We start from the raw sequence: 14,611 nt of genomic DNA on the forward strand, positions 1-14,611 counted from the left end.
TTACAGGACAAAGTGTAACAGTTTTATACTAGAAGAGGTGAGATGTTAGGAAGAATTTTTTTTTATTTACCTACAGAAGTTGTGGATGCCCCATTCCTGAATGCCAAGTTGGATGGAGATCTGGGCATCTATGGCAGAGGTGCTAGAATGAGTTAATTTTTAGTATGCCTTCCAATGCAAGCCATTCTGTAGTATTATTTTATAATGGTTTTCCATTCCAAATGGCCTTTGAGATAATTTTCCTCTTATTCACACAATGCAAAATGGCACTGGAACTTTTCATGTGTGAAGAAGGCTATGTCAAAAACTTTATATTTCCCAACCATCTTTGCAATTTTAGTGTGTATCACTCTACCAATCTGAGACACATATACTGCATTTTCTACCCTTCTGACACTCAACAATAACACTTAAATTCCAGTTTGGAAGGGAAGAGAAATTTCCAGTTTTGTATGTGAAGTGCAGGACGTGTAGATAGAATGAAGTCCTTAGCTATGTCACAAATGTCCCCTTTGTGTTAGAATGTGTGAATGGGTTGGTTGCATTAGTACCCATCAGTATGAATGGAGAAACAGTTACCAAAAGATACCAGTCTGAACTCAGACCACCAAACTGCTGTATTTGTCCTACACCACTGTCTCACGAAGATATCAATAGTGGGCTGCATAACTGGCATGACATCCAAGAGGGTGGTCCAACAGCTTGAGTGTAATAATTGTGGGAATTTAATTAATACAATGTGTCCAAATAAATATTGGTTGTGATCTGTATCTTCATTTGACTCAGCCCTCTTATCAGCAACTAAGGAATTTGCAGCTGCAAAACTGTACTGCATCAAAGCTGATTAGCATGGCTTGTATAATTTTCAGTGCAAACAAATTTTAACAGCAATAAGATTAAATAACAGACTGACTTGCATTTTCTTTGCTGATTAATAGAATATACAAATACTCTTCTGGTATAATTTGATCAGAATGGATTCTGTCGTTTTGGAGATTTAGGGATAGAAAAAATTACACTCTACTCTGGTCCACAGTTAAAAATAAGACATCAGCTGCAAGTGGATTTAAGTCCAGATTAATGGAATGTAACTATAGTGAATGAGAGGTAAAGATACAGGTTTGATCTGTATTCATCTCAATTCATTACTTACTGCTTTTCTAATCAACTATAGTCATTTTCAAAAAAATATAATTTCTCAGCTGTTCATGTCATCATGGCTTACTGTAGGCAAAAGATTGGAAGGACCCTAGAAGTGTGTGAAATATATTTTGATTTGGGAGCACACAGGGACACAAGTTGAAGTTTCTCCTCTCCCTGCCACACATGTGAAGTGATGACTTCTTCAAATGGACCAAGTGGAATGGGAGCCCTACTTGTGAAAATTCCTGTTCTATACTGGGCACAGGAATCCAATAGCAAACATTTCTCTAAAGACTCCAGCCTGGATAGTTATTTTTATGGCTGTTAGTATCATTGCTCCTTGGTGTTGGGTTTCAGCAGGAAGAAGCTAGACTTTCGCTGACATGTTAAGATATGAGCACTCAGAGGAGGAGTGAAACATTTGGCTCTGCCAGCTGCTCAGGGAACGTGATCCGAGTCAAACATAAGAACCTGTGGATTTATACATTTGTTTTGAGCATCATAAGTGCATTTTAAGAAATGATTCTCCCTGGACCCACATACACACATGTACTCAGTTATACCTGCATGTGCCTCCACACCATTTTGCCTTTGGAATCAGTCTCGTGTTTGCTGTGTGCAGCCTAGAAGTGTTCCTGGAAAGAAATCATAGAATCACAGAATCATAGAATCCTTAGAGTTGGAAAGGACCTTTAAAGATCATTTAGTCCAGCTCCCCTGCAATGAATAGGGACATGCACAGCTAGATCAGGTTGTCCCGAACTTGATCAAGCCTCACCCTGAAAAAATCTCTACATGATGTACAGGCTAACTAACTCTTCCACAAACTTTTTGGAACATGACTGAGCTCATGTTGTCCCATTCCATCACATTCAAAGCTCTCTTTGGTAAGTAAAGAAGTTCTTGGGTGCAAGAGACTAGAAGCTTTCTTTAGCTGATCAGATAAAAGATTGTCTGGGACAGAGATTTATCCAGCACTTGTTTTACACTGAGACGTGGATTAACTTCCTTCGGCAGCAGTAGTAAGGTGGTAGACATGGTCCCTACATGCACACTTTGTCCTCTGTGGGATACTGCTGGAGAGAGATCTCATATGTGTCATCAGTGTAACTTAGGGAAGCATCAGCAGTATGTTAGACAGAACACACATACACACATAGGAAGAAACGGCTGCAGCAGTTTATTTGTCTCTTCTATATTTAACAACAAAGGCCTTACAAGGCTTAACTTAACAAAACTACCTGGGAACCTTTCCTGAACAATGCAAGCATGGTGAGTGCTTAAAAGTGCTTCACTTTGCTCCCAGTACAGGATCCTTAGGTGTTTTGGGAAAGGATTATGTGAGTGCACCTGTGGTTTGGATTACTCAATCCTACAGGAGTGTCAAGTAAGGAAGAAAAATTCCATCTCGTTGTGCAAGGCAGGAAGGTTATGCGTGGTCTAAACAACTATACTAGCTGAATTCCTAGTATTTGTCCAAAAAGATTCAGTCTTCTGCATGAGGGAAGCTGATAACTTCTTTCCCTTAAGAGACAGTAAACTCCGTAAAGATGTCCGGACAGTCAGCATTGTGGACAGCATGGCCTATTGCCCATTACTCTGAGTTATGTGATCATAATCAAATACCAGGAACTATAAACGTTGCTCCTACAATGTCAGACGAGCCTATCTATCCTTAAAAAAGTCATGGATAAACTCTCTGCAGGTCAAGAAAGATTGCTTAGTCTGCAGTGTAGCAGAAAGACACACAGACTGTTATTCACTCAGATGAGCTCAGTGTCAAAAAAAAAAAAAAAAACAACTGCAATTTTTCCTCCCACTCCAAATCTTTTCTTTACAAGCAAGCTATGGAAAATGGAACAGCAACACCCACACACTATTATTTACTGTTCCCTGAGACAGAACACATGCCGTGCCACCCCACTGTCTTCAGAGTAAACAGCACAGAGATAAAAATATACATATATACATATGTATGTATAACAGTCAGAGAAAACCAATGACATGCAGACCATCTGATTGGAAGTGGGGTACTGTGGACTATGGGATTGCATGGGCTGGTAGTCACCATCAGGCAGAATTGATAAAATATAGCCAGGGATTATACAGATGGGTGATTCCAGTATTCTTCTGTACCCAAAAAGATTCTGTTCCATTAGCTGTTGCTTCCCAAATATGTCCACCCTAGAGATGTCTGGCTTTTCAGCCCAAGTGATTTCTAAAGTACTTCTCTCCATCAGCATTCTCATTTGCCCCGAACTGTACAGCTGGTTCAAGCCAAAATAATCACCACAACATGTACTAGTAAGATAATGCTAATGATTGTGATTTCTCGCTTTAGAGTGCAGGAGCAGATGATCCCAAAATGCTGGAAGTCAAGGTGGGGCAAAAGACTGGATCAGCTGAGCAGGGATCTCCTTCAACTAAGATGGAAAAGTGGGACATGGCAATCAAAGTCAGGTGACACAGGAGAACTACAGACATGCCATTTATCATTGTATAGTGAAAAGCCATCTGGCCAAACCTCAGTGGATCTGAATGATGAACTCCTAGCTGACTCTGAACTTGGATGGTATTTGCTACTGCAACTGAATGTATCTAAGTGTCATCAAGGCACACTGTTGACTTATATCAACATACTGCTTGCAGATGATACTAAATTAAAATATTTTGTTGATTCTGTTGAAGGTAGAGTGACCTTGCAGAGAGATCCTGAGAGCCTAGAGGGCTCAACTACTGCATGAAATTTTAAAAGATTAAGTGCTAAATTTGGATTAGATGTCAAGGGGAAGGTTTTCACAAAGAGTGATGAAGTGCAAGAAATGGCTGCCCAGAGAGGTTGTGGATGCCTCATCCCTGGAGGTGCTTAAGGTCAAATTGGATGGAGTCCTGAGCAACCTGATCTACTTCTTGATCTAGCAGTTGGCAACTCTGCCCTCTGCAGGGGGTTGGAACGAGATGATTTTAAGGTCCCTTCCAACCCAAGACATTCTATGATTCTATGATTATGATTCTGCAACTGGAATCGAGCAATCCTGGTAAAAGGCCAGAGAACAGCTGCATAGAAAGGGATCTGGGACTTCTGGTTGACAGCAAGTTAAATCTGAGTAAACAATATACTCCGGCAGCCAAAAAGCCAGACGTATCCTGGGGTATGTCAGACACAGTAATGCTAGCTGGGCAAGGGCAGAGATTCTCCCACTCTGCACTGCTGCGACCTCATCTCAAACAATGTTTACAGTTCTGACAATGATAAGAACGTAAAACTATTAGAGAGTCCAAAGGAGGGCTGCTTAGATGATGAAAGGGTTTGAGAGGAAGATATATGAGAAAGTGCTGAGGTTTGTCACCTAGAGGAGACTGAGAGGAAGCCTCATGGCAGCCTACAGCTTCCTCACAAGGGGAGCATAGAAGCAGGTGAGCATCTCCTCTCTCTGGTAACAAAGATAGGATCCGAGTGAATGGCGTGGAGATATGTCAGTGGAGGACTGAATATTAGGAAAATGTTCTTCGCTGAGAGGATGGCTGGGCATTGGAACAGGCTTCCCAGGGATGTAATCATGGCACTAAGTCTGCTGGAATCCAAGAATCACTTAGATAATGCTCTCAGAGATACGGTTTAATTTTTAGGTAGCTGTGTGTGGAACCAGGATTTGGAGTTGATAATCTTTGTGGATCCCTTCCAACCTATGATATTCTATGACTCTATGATAACTGGAGAACTCAAAGAACAAAAAGAACAAAAAGAATATAAGGGACGCAGAGTACTACGAGCATGACAGATCACCTCCTTGTCCCACTTATTTTGAAGAGTTCCTTTCCCTTCTACTCAGATTGATTTACCTTCCCTTGGAAAGACAGTTTGCCTTCTTGAATCCTATCCATTCTGGTGGTTTCCTTTCCCTTCTATTTTGACTGATCTACTTTCCAGCAAGGTTCCTACCTGTCAACACTGGCTGGTTAGTTAATGTGCTTAAAATAGACGAGAAATGTTAAGGTTTGTATCTTACAAGCCAGTCAGATTGTGGAGCTTTCCAAACATGCTTGTTATCTAAGACTGCCAAAATGTCTCTAGCGGATTTTATTGCACTTCTTCCAGTCCAGTTAAGACAAGATAGAAAGTAGTATTTACTATAAGAAAATCACTGGAGAGTGGGGTGAACAAGAACAGTGAACTGCCAGTGAGAGTCACTCCCTGCTATTATAAACTTCAACATTACAAATAGGCGAAAGTAGATTTAATTCCCTTAAATACAACAGTCCTAATTGTTGAGTGTAAATAGAAGAAAAAAAGTCTTATATTTATTTCCAGTCCAATTAATGGTCATTACACCAACAGATTTCTGCAAATTACAGGAAGAATGACTTACACTACTATTTGAGGAAGACTCATAGGTCATAAATCTATGACTTTGATTGTCATAAATTAGCTAGCTGCTAGTGAAGAGAGATTCCATCTGTTTTAATAATCTCCAGCAGAATGACCTGAATGCCATCCTGAAAGCCAAGTAACTATCAGAAAGTTTTTAGCAAAAGGTTCAGGAGCCCAAGTCTTTGTACAGGGAAGGACTGATCTGAAAGCAGGATATACTCACAAAAAACCTTCTCTAATAGACATTAAAATAAGAAAGGTTAAAAATCCCATTAAACATGGACCTGGTAATACTAAATGTGGAACAGTCCTTTTGGAAAAAGAGACTACTCAGTTACTTATGGGAGCTATACTGTTGGCTCGTCCACATAGTTAATCCAATAATGCTAAGAAGGCAGCAAATGGGGTATGAGGTTGTTTTCTTTGTTCTTCATTTGTCAATTAGTTTCTGCTGTTTGACCATTATTTATTTATTTACCATTATGTTAAAAAAAATGAGAGACCCACAGAGCTCACTAGGTATTTATGGAATTTATTGGAAGGCAGTCTTAAGTCTTGTGCGGAACAAGTAATTGTTATGTTAAATGTTCTCTAATACACAAGTCTGGAAGAGCAGTATGTGCCCACGACCAAAAGTTTCAAAAAATATTGTAGGATAAAAATACACAATTATTATTGAAATGTGAAGGCATCCATTTCAAGGGAAAACTTGAAAGTTTGAGACATGAAGGGAAGGTTGAACTAATGAATAGTACTATTGATGGTATTAAAAATCCCAAGAGCTAGGTCGTACAGCTTTTATGGATGAATAGCAGTTAATTGTGGAAGGGGTAAGTAAAGTAAGGCAGTAAGAAAGCTGCATACTTCACTAGATCTGGTTGAGTCAGGTAAAAAGAAAACATCAAAAATTTATAATTTGAGGAAGAATGAAAGAAGAAAGTCCATAGGTTTTTTCAGATAATTAAAACGTGCTATTTTTTTATGACGGGTTTAAGTGACAAGAAAGTTTATTACATTCTCATCTGAGACATTTTAGTGTTCCCAGTTCAGTTGATTTTGAGAGTAGCTCTGTAGCGAACACAGAAACTAGAGTGATGTGTTGTGTCCACTTATTTCATGCTTCCTCACTAACTATTTTCCCTTAGAAATATGGAATGCTAAGGATTTGAGCAAGTTGTAGAAAATTTAACAAACTGACTCTGTCCAGTCAACATCCCATATAAAATATCCCATTATAAAATAGGTTTGTCAAACTAGGCCAAAGTGAATACTTCTCTATGCTGGCTTTAAGACCACTGACAAATTACATTGAAAAAAAGAGTTTTCAGAAAATTAGCCTATATTTGTCAGTGACACGGGACTGTGAGTTTAATACAACTTATGGGTAAAGAACAGAACTACATTTCAGAGATCAGTCAGCTGACTGTAGAGCACCAGCACTTCCTGGAAGTTTGCACCCCTACTATCATTCCTTTTAAAAACAACAAAAACAACAAACTGGGACAAAATATGCATTTTCTAGAGCTGACTGGTACACTCAGATAAAAAAAAAAAAAAAAAGTTTTTTCTGTGGTGTGTATCTTGTAAACACTGTTGTCAGCCATGCTATCAGAATTAGAAGGGCATGCTTGGGAACATCAATCTGGCCTGTAAACTGTCAGTGTATGTAGCATGATGTAGGAAACGTAGCCTCATTCTGCTGTTCCCTGGGTAAAAGGAGAGCTCCCAGGAATGTTGGCAGATGATAAGCAGAAATGCCAGAACACTAATCCCTCAGAGCAAATCTTCTCATTGCTACACTTTGACTAACATGTTGCTGTGAACAGGACCTGGAAATGGTAAGGACACACTTTCTTTATTAGATTTGATAAGTACTGGATCAGATTAAATTAATTACATGGAACATCTTCTGTATTTGCTACAGAACATGTCTGTTAGATGTGGAGCTTCACATGTTGCCATGCATTCTAAAGATGTCCACTAAGAATCTGGTTGAAAGTTCATGATAAAAAAATCATGTGTTGAGGCAGAAGAGATAAAAGATTTTGCATTGATTTCTTGAGAAAAAAACAATAATGGCCATTATTAATATGAGTTGTGGACTAATTCTCCAATTATAAGACAGTTGGCACTAACAATCTGCCTGTGCATGTCAATGAAAACTGCAGTTTCTTGGGCTCAACATAAATTTCATGAGGACATTATGACTGATAACCAGTTTATGTCACAGTTCAGACAAGGCAGCAGCAGAGATGACCATCCTCTTTCCTAATCCTGCTCAAGAACTAGTATATGCAATACCTTGTTCATTTTCAATTTAATATTACTGCATGAAAAGGAAAGCAAATATTCCATGTACTCACACAGGGGACTTGTATACACTCAGTCTTCTCTTTCCAGTAATAACTCTGTTTCTCACATAAACTAAAAGCAAATTAGTCCCTTGGAAAGGTCCTGAAGCAGCCACCTGAAACTATAAAGGTATATAAACGTGCAAACTGTGATTAAACATAGGCAGTACTGTACCATCAGGATTTACAGTTCAGACAGTATTAAGTGACTCTTAGATGAAGATGGTGACATTCAGAATACCCTTTCCTTCACACACTCAAGCAGCTGAGTGACTCCAGTTACAGAACAGGTGAGTATAGTGAAAAAGCCTGGAAGCCTCTGGGTAAGGTGCAGAAAGCAGAGGAACAACAGATGGCCAAAAGTCAGAGAAGGGCAAGCAGGCAGATGGAGGGGAAAATAGAGTTACTAATATGATACTAACATTTGGACTCAGATGACTCCAGAGAAGATGTTAGGTGCCATGTTCCTTAGCTGACCCTTCATCTGTCACAAAATTGGTGAGGTGTCATGAGATGAATGTAACCCTGATGTGTGACTCTCAGTAACAAGACATGGAAAGTACAACTAAACTATGATTTGCCTGAATATCGTGTGATTATTTCCTACTCATTTTAAGCTGTAAAGACCATTTCACTCGATCACTGCTTTACCGAGTGCACAGATGTCACCTTTGACTTATTCCTTCACGCGGTCAAGTCGCTAATGCTCTGCTGCTCCCTCGGAGACTTTTCCAGCTGAGCTGCATCTTCCTGGAGCAGGGTGACCCCTAGGGGCTTCTAAGCAAAGCTGGCAAAGAATTCGGGCATTGGTGCTCTGCGCCGTGCTCTACCTTGCACATTTGCTGTCCTTGGATTTTACCTACTGGTATCCCCAGCCTGAATTCTTTCTGTATGTCGAAGGATACGTTCCCAGCAATACTGTCTTGTCTTCCAAAGGGATATCCAATAAGTAGAATAAAATGTTTTAACTGACTTCTTTTTCTCTCCTTCACGACAAATGCATGATCTTTCACAAGTAGTAATTACATCCAGAGTTCAGAAAGACTTGTGAATGGAACTGATTAATTGGTTTGTCAGTCTTCACTCAGTAGAAGCTTCTTTCTTTAGAACGGGAATATTTTCAGTTAATCCTAGTTCCATTAATAAAAGTTATTTACATTGCTGAGCTCCAGATTGTCATACCCCCGAGAGCCTTTGCAATCCATGTAACTCTACTGGAGTCCATACACCAACCGAATCTGTGTCAAACTTTCTCTCAGAGTTGTTCATATATGGTATTTATGGGCCAATGTTTATTTTTTATAAGATCAGTGACCTCTACATTACTTACCAGCCAATTAGCAGCCTGACTCTACAGGATGTTTATGAAAGCTGATTCTAATATTGAAGGTATGGCATTGAAATACAAATACATGGGGTATAAAATATAGTTTCATTTACATAAATTAATGAGAGTATTTTCCTGAAATTAATGAGGAACAATTCCAGATTCTCAAGACCTAAACAAATATTTAAGACATAATATTTATGGACTTCTACTGGTCAAATGCAACCTGGTGGCACCTGCAGGTTGAGCAGTTAATAGAGGGAGGTCTCCCTGCTTATAGCAGAGGATTGGAACTAAATGATCTTAAAGGTCCCTTTCAACCCAAACGATTCTATGATCACCACTGTACATGTGCAGCTTGTTAATCACTGATACAGTTTAATATTTTACTTTTTAAAATAATCTATATGAAAACTTTTATTTTTAGTATTAGTACTCTATCTTCTATTCAAAGAAAGTATCAAATCAAAGATGCAAAGTCTCTGACAGCATGGTGTGTAAAATTTCTTTGGAAAATAACACCATGCCTTTCCATATGAATGCTATTAATTGTGCCCACTTGATTCCACCAAGATGGCAGAAGACAAATTGTTTTGCAGCAACACCAACTCACTATGTTTTTTAGTTTAGTAACTGTAAAAATAGTTTTGAATTAATATAAACATGTATCTTTTCCCAAAATTGTACGGACTGTGTACTGAATTTTCTTTCCCCAGAAGCACCAAATCCTCAACTTAGACTTTTTCATTCACCCAAGATGCTTACAATGACCTTAACCATTGCTTAGAAAGAAAAACAAAGATAGGATCTTTCTTACGTTCTGCCATGTGCATAATGATGTAATAATTATGGTTATAATTGTTCATATAATCATAATTGTACCAACTTTACACATTTAAAAGCAGCCTCAAGTCTATGAGTTCTTATAAAAAACACCCCAAATCTTCTTGTCCCTATTGGCCACCTTTGTCTCCTGTTCCTTACCTTCTCCTGTCACTCTTACCTACTAATTCTCCCAAACTCAGCATCTTTTTTCCTTATTCTTCTGCCCCTGAAGCTGGCTTCAATTTGTATTTCCAAATGTCCTCATCAATGTTAATATCCTTTTCTTTCACATGTAGCCACAGTTTTCCACCTCATATATCAGACATCTCAACCTCTGTTAATTCTCATCTTATCTCAGATCTCATTTGTGCATCCTCACTCCTCCTTGGAGAGGTGATCCACACAGACAAGGGCATGAAGTGCAGCCCACGCAAACACTGTAACTGTCTCTGCTTCTTGGCCTTCCAAAGTTATACCTTGCAGTTGTGGCTAGCTCGTCTCCATGGAATTAGAGAGAAGACCTTATGAAGGAGAGGATTTTAAGAACACTGCAGCAAGAGTGTACTTCTGTGCCTGCAGTCTTGTCTGCATAGAGATCTGCAGTCTGGAACTTCTCCTTTGGGCCAGGGACAACATCTCTGGGGGATGCTGTCACCCAGCCCTGTCACCTGTCTCACATGGGCTCTGCACACGCTATCACAGTACAGTCAGCATTAACTGTAGGCATAGTCTTTGGGCATGCCTTCATTATCAGTTACTGTCACACAGTTTGGCTGTACGATGGAGTGTTTCTGGAACACATTAACCGGTTGTCTCTGGTTAGAAACAAAATCAAACTCCTGTTACACTCCCAATGGGGTGCCAGCTTCCACCTTCAGCCCCTTTCCCAGAAAGCTGCGCAGGGCAGGAATCTGTGCAGAGAGGGCTGAGGCAGGAGCCAGTCCTGCACCTTGTCTTCAGCGGCTTTTTCACCACTAATTTACACTTTGGATGAGCAGTGCCCCAGTAGGTCAACCCTAGCAGGACCCAGGAATTGTCTCTGCCTCTGGAGAAGGGCAGGTATTGCTGCTCCCTCCCCCCTCCTGGTGGGCACTGCAGCAGCAACCGCAGCAGGGCCTTGCCACTGCTGGCTGTGCGTCCTCCTGAAGGGGCTGCAGGCGCTGTCTTTGCAATTGCAGGGCTTTACTCTGTCCTGCCAGCAACTGTCTGGTGGATTTGCTCGCTAGAAAGCCATCAATCTTCTTACCTGCCTACATGCTCCTGCACCTGTGTGGGCAGGGTCACAGAACACTGCAGGTGTTAGGCCTCCAGTTGCTGATAAATTTTGCTTCATTTGTAAATTTTCAGCCCAGGATGGTGCAGTAAATCCTCTGAATCTTACTGGGATGAGAATATTTCTTGTGTTGTCACGTCACAGTAGCTTTCTTTCACATTTTGAGACATGGAGGGAGACCTCCATGTGGCCTACAGCTTCCTCACAAGGGGAGTAAGTAGCGGGGGAGGCTCTGATCTTTTCTGTTAGGGAACAAGCAATATGGCTTGTGGGAATGGAATGTAATTAAAAAGTTCTCCACAGAGAGGGTGACTGAACAGGCAGTGCAGGGAGGTGGTCACAGCAGCAAGCCTGGTAGAGTTTGATAAGCATTTGGAAAACACTCTCAGATTATGGTTTGATTTTGGGGGAGTGCAGGAGATGGACTCAAGAGCTTTGTGGACCCCATCCAACTCAGGATATTCAGTGATTTTGTCCACCGCCAGCCAGTGTTTTAAGAGACATGGATACTTAGGGAAAGCATGACTTGTCTAAGCAGGCTGTTAACAATCCATCCTTCCAGAAGACCCTTCACCAAGGCAGAGAGCCACGCACACCTGGTAGTGCAGACTCTGTTGCCTCTCACCTCACAGTCGTGCAGGTTGATGTGCTTCATCCTTCAGGATAGATTAGATCTTTTCAACTGGGCACATGCAGAAATCGTACTGATTTTAGGCCCATCTACAAGGTTCATATCTCTATGGCTAGTTTCTCAGGTGGTAAAACATCCATTCAGACATTTTACACATTTCCACTGAATAGTGTGTCTTCTTGCAGAGGTGCAGCTTGCCTTTTTTCTTCCATTCAACTCTCTTAGAAATTCTCCCTAAAAGGGAAACTGCATTTTATGGCAGCCTGGACTGTTTTGTTCTACACTCTTCTGGAAGTGCAGAATCACCTCCCTCACTCTGCTGCCCACCCCCTGTGGGGCTCAGAGGGTTGAGATAACAACAGATCTGACCAGATCACGTTACAACAAAATTGTTGTCAGTGGTAGAGTAGCTTAACAACTGCTGGACACAATGCTGATCTTTTCATTCACTGTTGCTTTATTTGCTTTCAGGGTTGTTTTTCTTAACTCTGACCATGTTGGTTATTACCTCTGAGAGCTGACTTAGGCTTCTTTATGGTTTTGCCAGATTGAATGTAGCATGTTCTCATGTTATACAAGTCTTGGGTTGTATTCGGTATTGCCAACATTCTCTGACTACAGGAACCTTACTGCAGAAATTCTTATCAAGTAAAGAACTCCCTACTACAGGCAAGCTAAAGCAGTTGTTGAAAATTTTTAATATACCTGGAGAGTTCAAATAGGCACAATCTTACTGCTATGTCTTCTGTATGTGTATCCTGCTTAATTTATGGTTAAGAAATTATTCAAAAATACCACCCAGAGATCTGCCTTGGCGCAAGATGACTGTGGGTGGTAAGGTGTGTGGAAAGATATGGGCAGATGATCACTTCTGATGGATCTGCAACTCACCCCTGAACAAGTGCAGAATCCTAAACAGCTAACAGAATGTTTTTAAAAGTTATGCCCTGATCCTGGTAATGTCAGAGAGTAACAGCACTGTGTTGGTGCCTGGCCTGAACCAATTAAACACTATTCAGCATTACTCAGCACCCTCAAAAGGAAATGACTCTGGATCTGACTCAACTCCAGCGACAGCCCTGTGACTGAACCAACCTCTGCAATAGGCCCTGAGGCTGAGCCAGAGAGCTGGTCAATGCCAGTGTCAGTTGCCCCTATAAGCAACAGGGAAAAAATGTTAGCGAAAATCAGATTGTTTAGTAAGGAAAGAAACTCTTACTAAGAGGGAAAATGAAGATGAAGCAGATGAAGCAGGGCTATCACAAAAACAGGAGGAGGAGAGAGACAGAACTCTTAGAAGAGAACCATCTGACCCTAATGTTAGATGAACTGTGAGATATGGAACGGGATTTCAGCCATGGTTGTGGTGAACACATTGCCACCTGGCTGCTCCAGTGCTGAGATAATGGAGACCATAGTCTGGATTTAGTGGGCAAGTGAAATCAAATGGCTGGGATCTCTTTCTAAGACAGCTGGCACTGACAAAATAATAGGAAAAGGGACATAGACCTTCACCCTGTGGTGCAACTTTAATCAGCTGTGAAGGAAAGATATGCTTCAAGGAAGGGTTGATATTTAACCCAGAAAAATGGACCACAATGGAGAAAGGTGTCCAGTACCTAAGGGAGCTAGTGTGGTAGAGATAATAAATGATAGTAACTTGGGCAATAATATGTTATTCCAAGATCCAAATAACATCATGTACGCACAGTCTTTGTAGTGTAGATACATAGAGAGTGCATCACAACTTGTTCTGGATGCCATCTCCAAGCAATTGGAAGAGAAAATCGGGAGTATTCAACATGGATTCAGCAAGGGGAAATCACGATCAGCCAACCTGATAGCCTTCTATTATGTCATCACTTGCTGGGTAGAGGAGGGGCGAGCAATGGATTTTGCATACCTTGACATCAGCAAGGGATTTGACACTGTCTCTCACAACATCCTAGTTATTAAACTTAAAAAATGGTGGGATAGATGAGTGGGTGGTGAAATGGATTGTGAACCGGCTGACTGATAAAGTTCAGAGGGCCATTATTAGCAGCATAGAGTCTGGTTGGAGGCCTGTAACTAGCAGTGTTCCCTAAATGTCAGTGCTGTGTCCAGTCTTGTTCAACATAGTCGTCAGTGACCTGGATGAAGGGATAGAGTCCACCCTCAGAAAGTTTGATGATGATACAAAGCTGGTAGGAGTGGCTGACACACCAGAAGTCTGTGCTGCCATGCAACAAGACCTGGACAGACTGGAGAGCTTGTCAGGGAAGAACCTGATGAGATTTTAAAAGAGCAAATAAGTCTTGCATTTGGGGAGGAAAATCTCTATTCATCAGTACAGGTTAGGGGATGACCTGCTGGAAAGTAGCTCTGTAGGAGGATGGGAAAGTAGGAAAGTAGGAGGAGGATGTGGCCATGAGTTAACAGTGTGCCCTTGAGGTCAAGAAAGCCAATGATATCCTGGGGTGCATTACAAAGAGAGTGGCTAGCAGGTCGAGGGAGGTGATCCTCTTCCTCTGGTCTGCCCTGGTGAGGTCATATTTAGTATACTATGTTCAGGTCCAGGCTCCCCAATTCAAAAAAGACAAGGATCTCCTAGAAGGTGATAGGGATAGGACAAGGGGAATGGTTTTAAACTGAGACAGGGAGGTTTATGTTGGATATTAGAAGGAAGTTCTTCACACAGAGGATGGTG

Source organism: Centrocercus urophasianus, unplaced genomic scaffold (genome assembly GCF_019232065.1).
Source record: "Centrocercus urophasianus isolate 14NV4802_14NV808 unplaced genomic scaffold, USGS_Curo_1.0 seq_41, whole genome shotgun sequence".
Taxonomy (NCBI): Eukaryota; Metazoa; Chordata; class Aves; order Galliformes; family Phasianidae; genus Centrocercus; species Centrocercus urophasianus.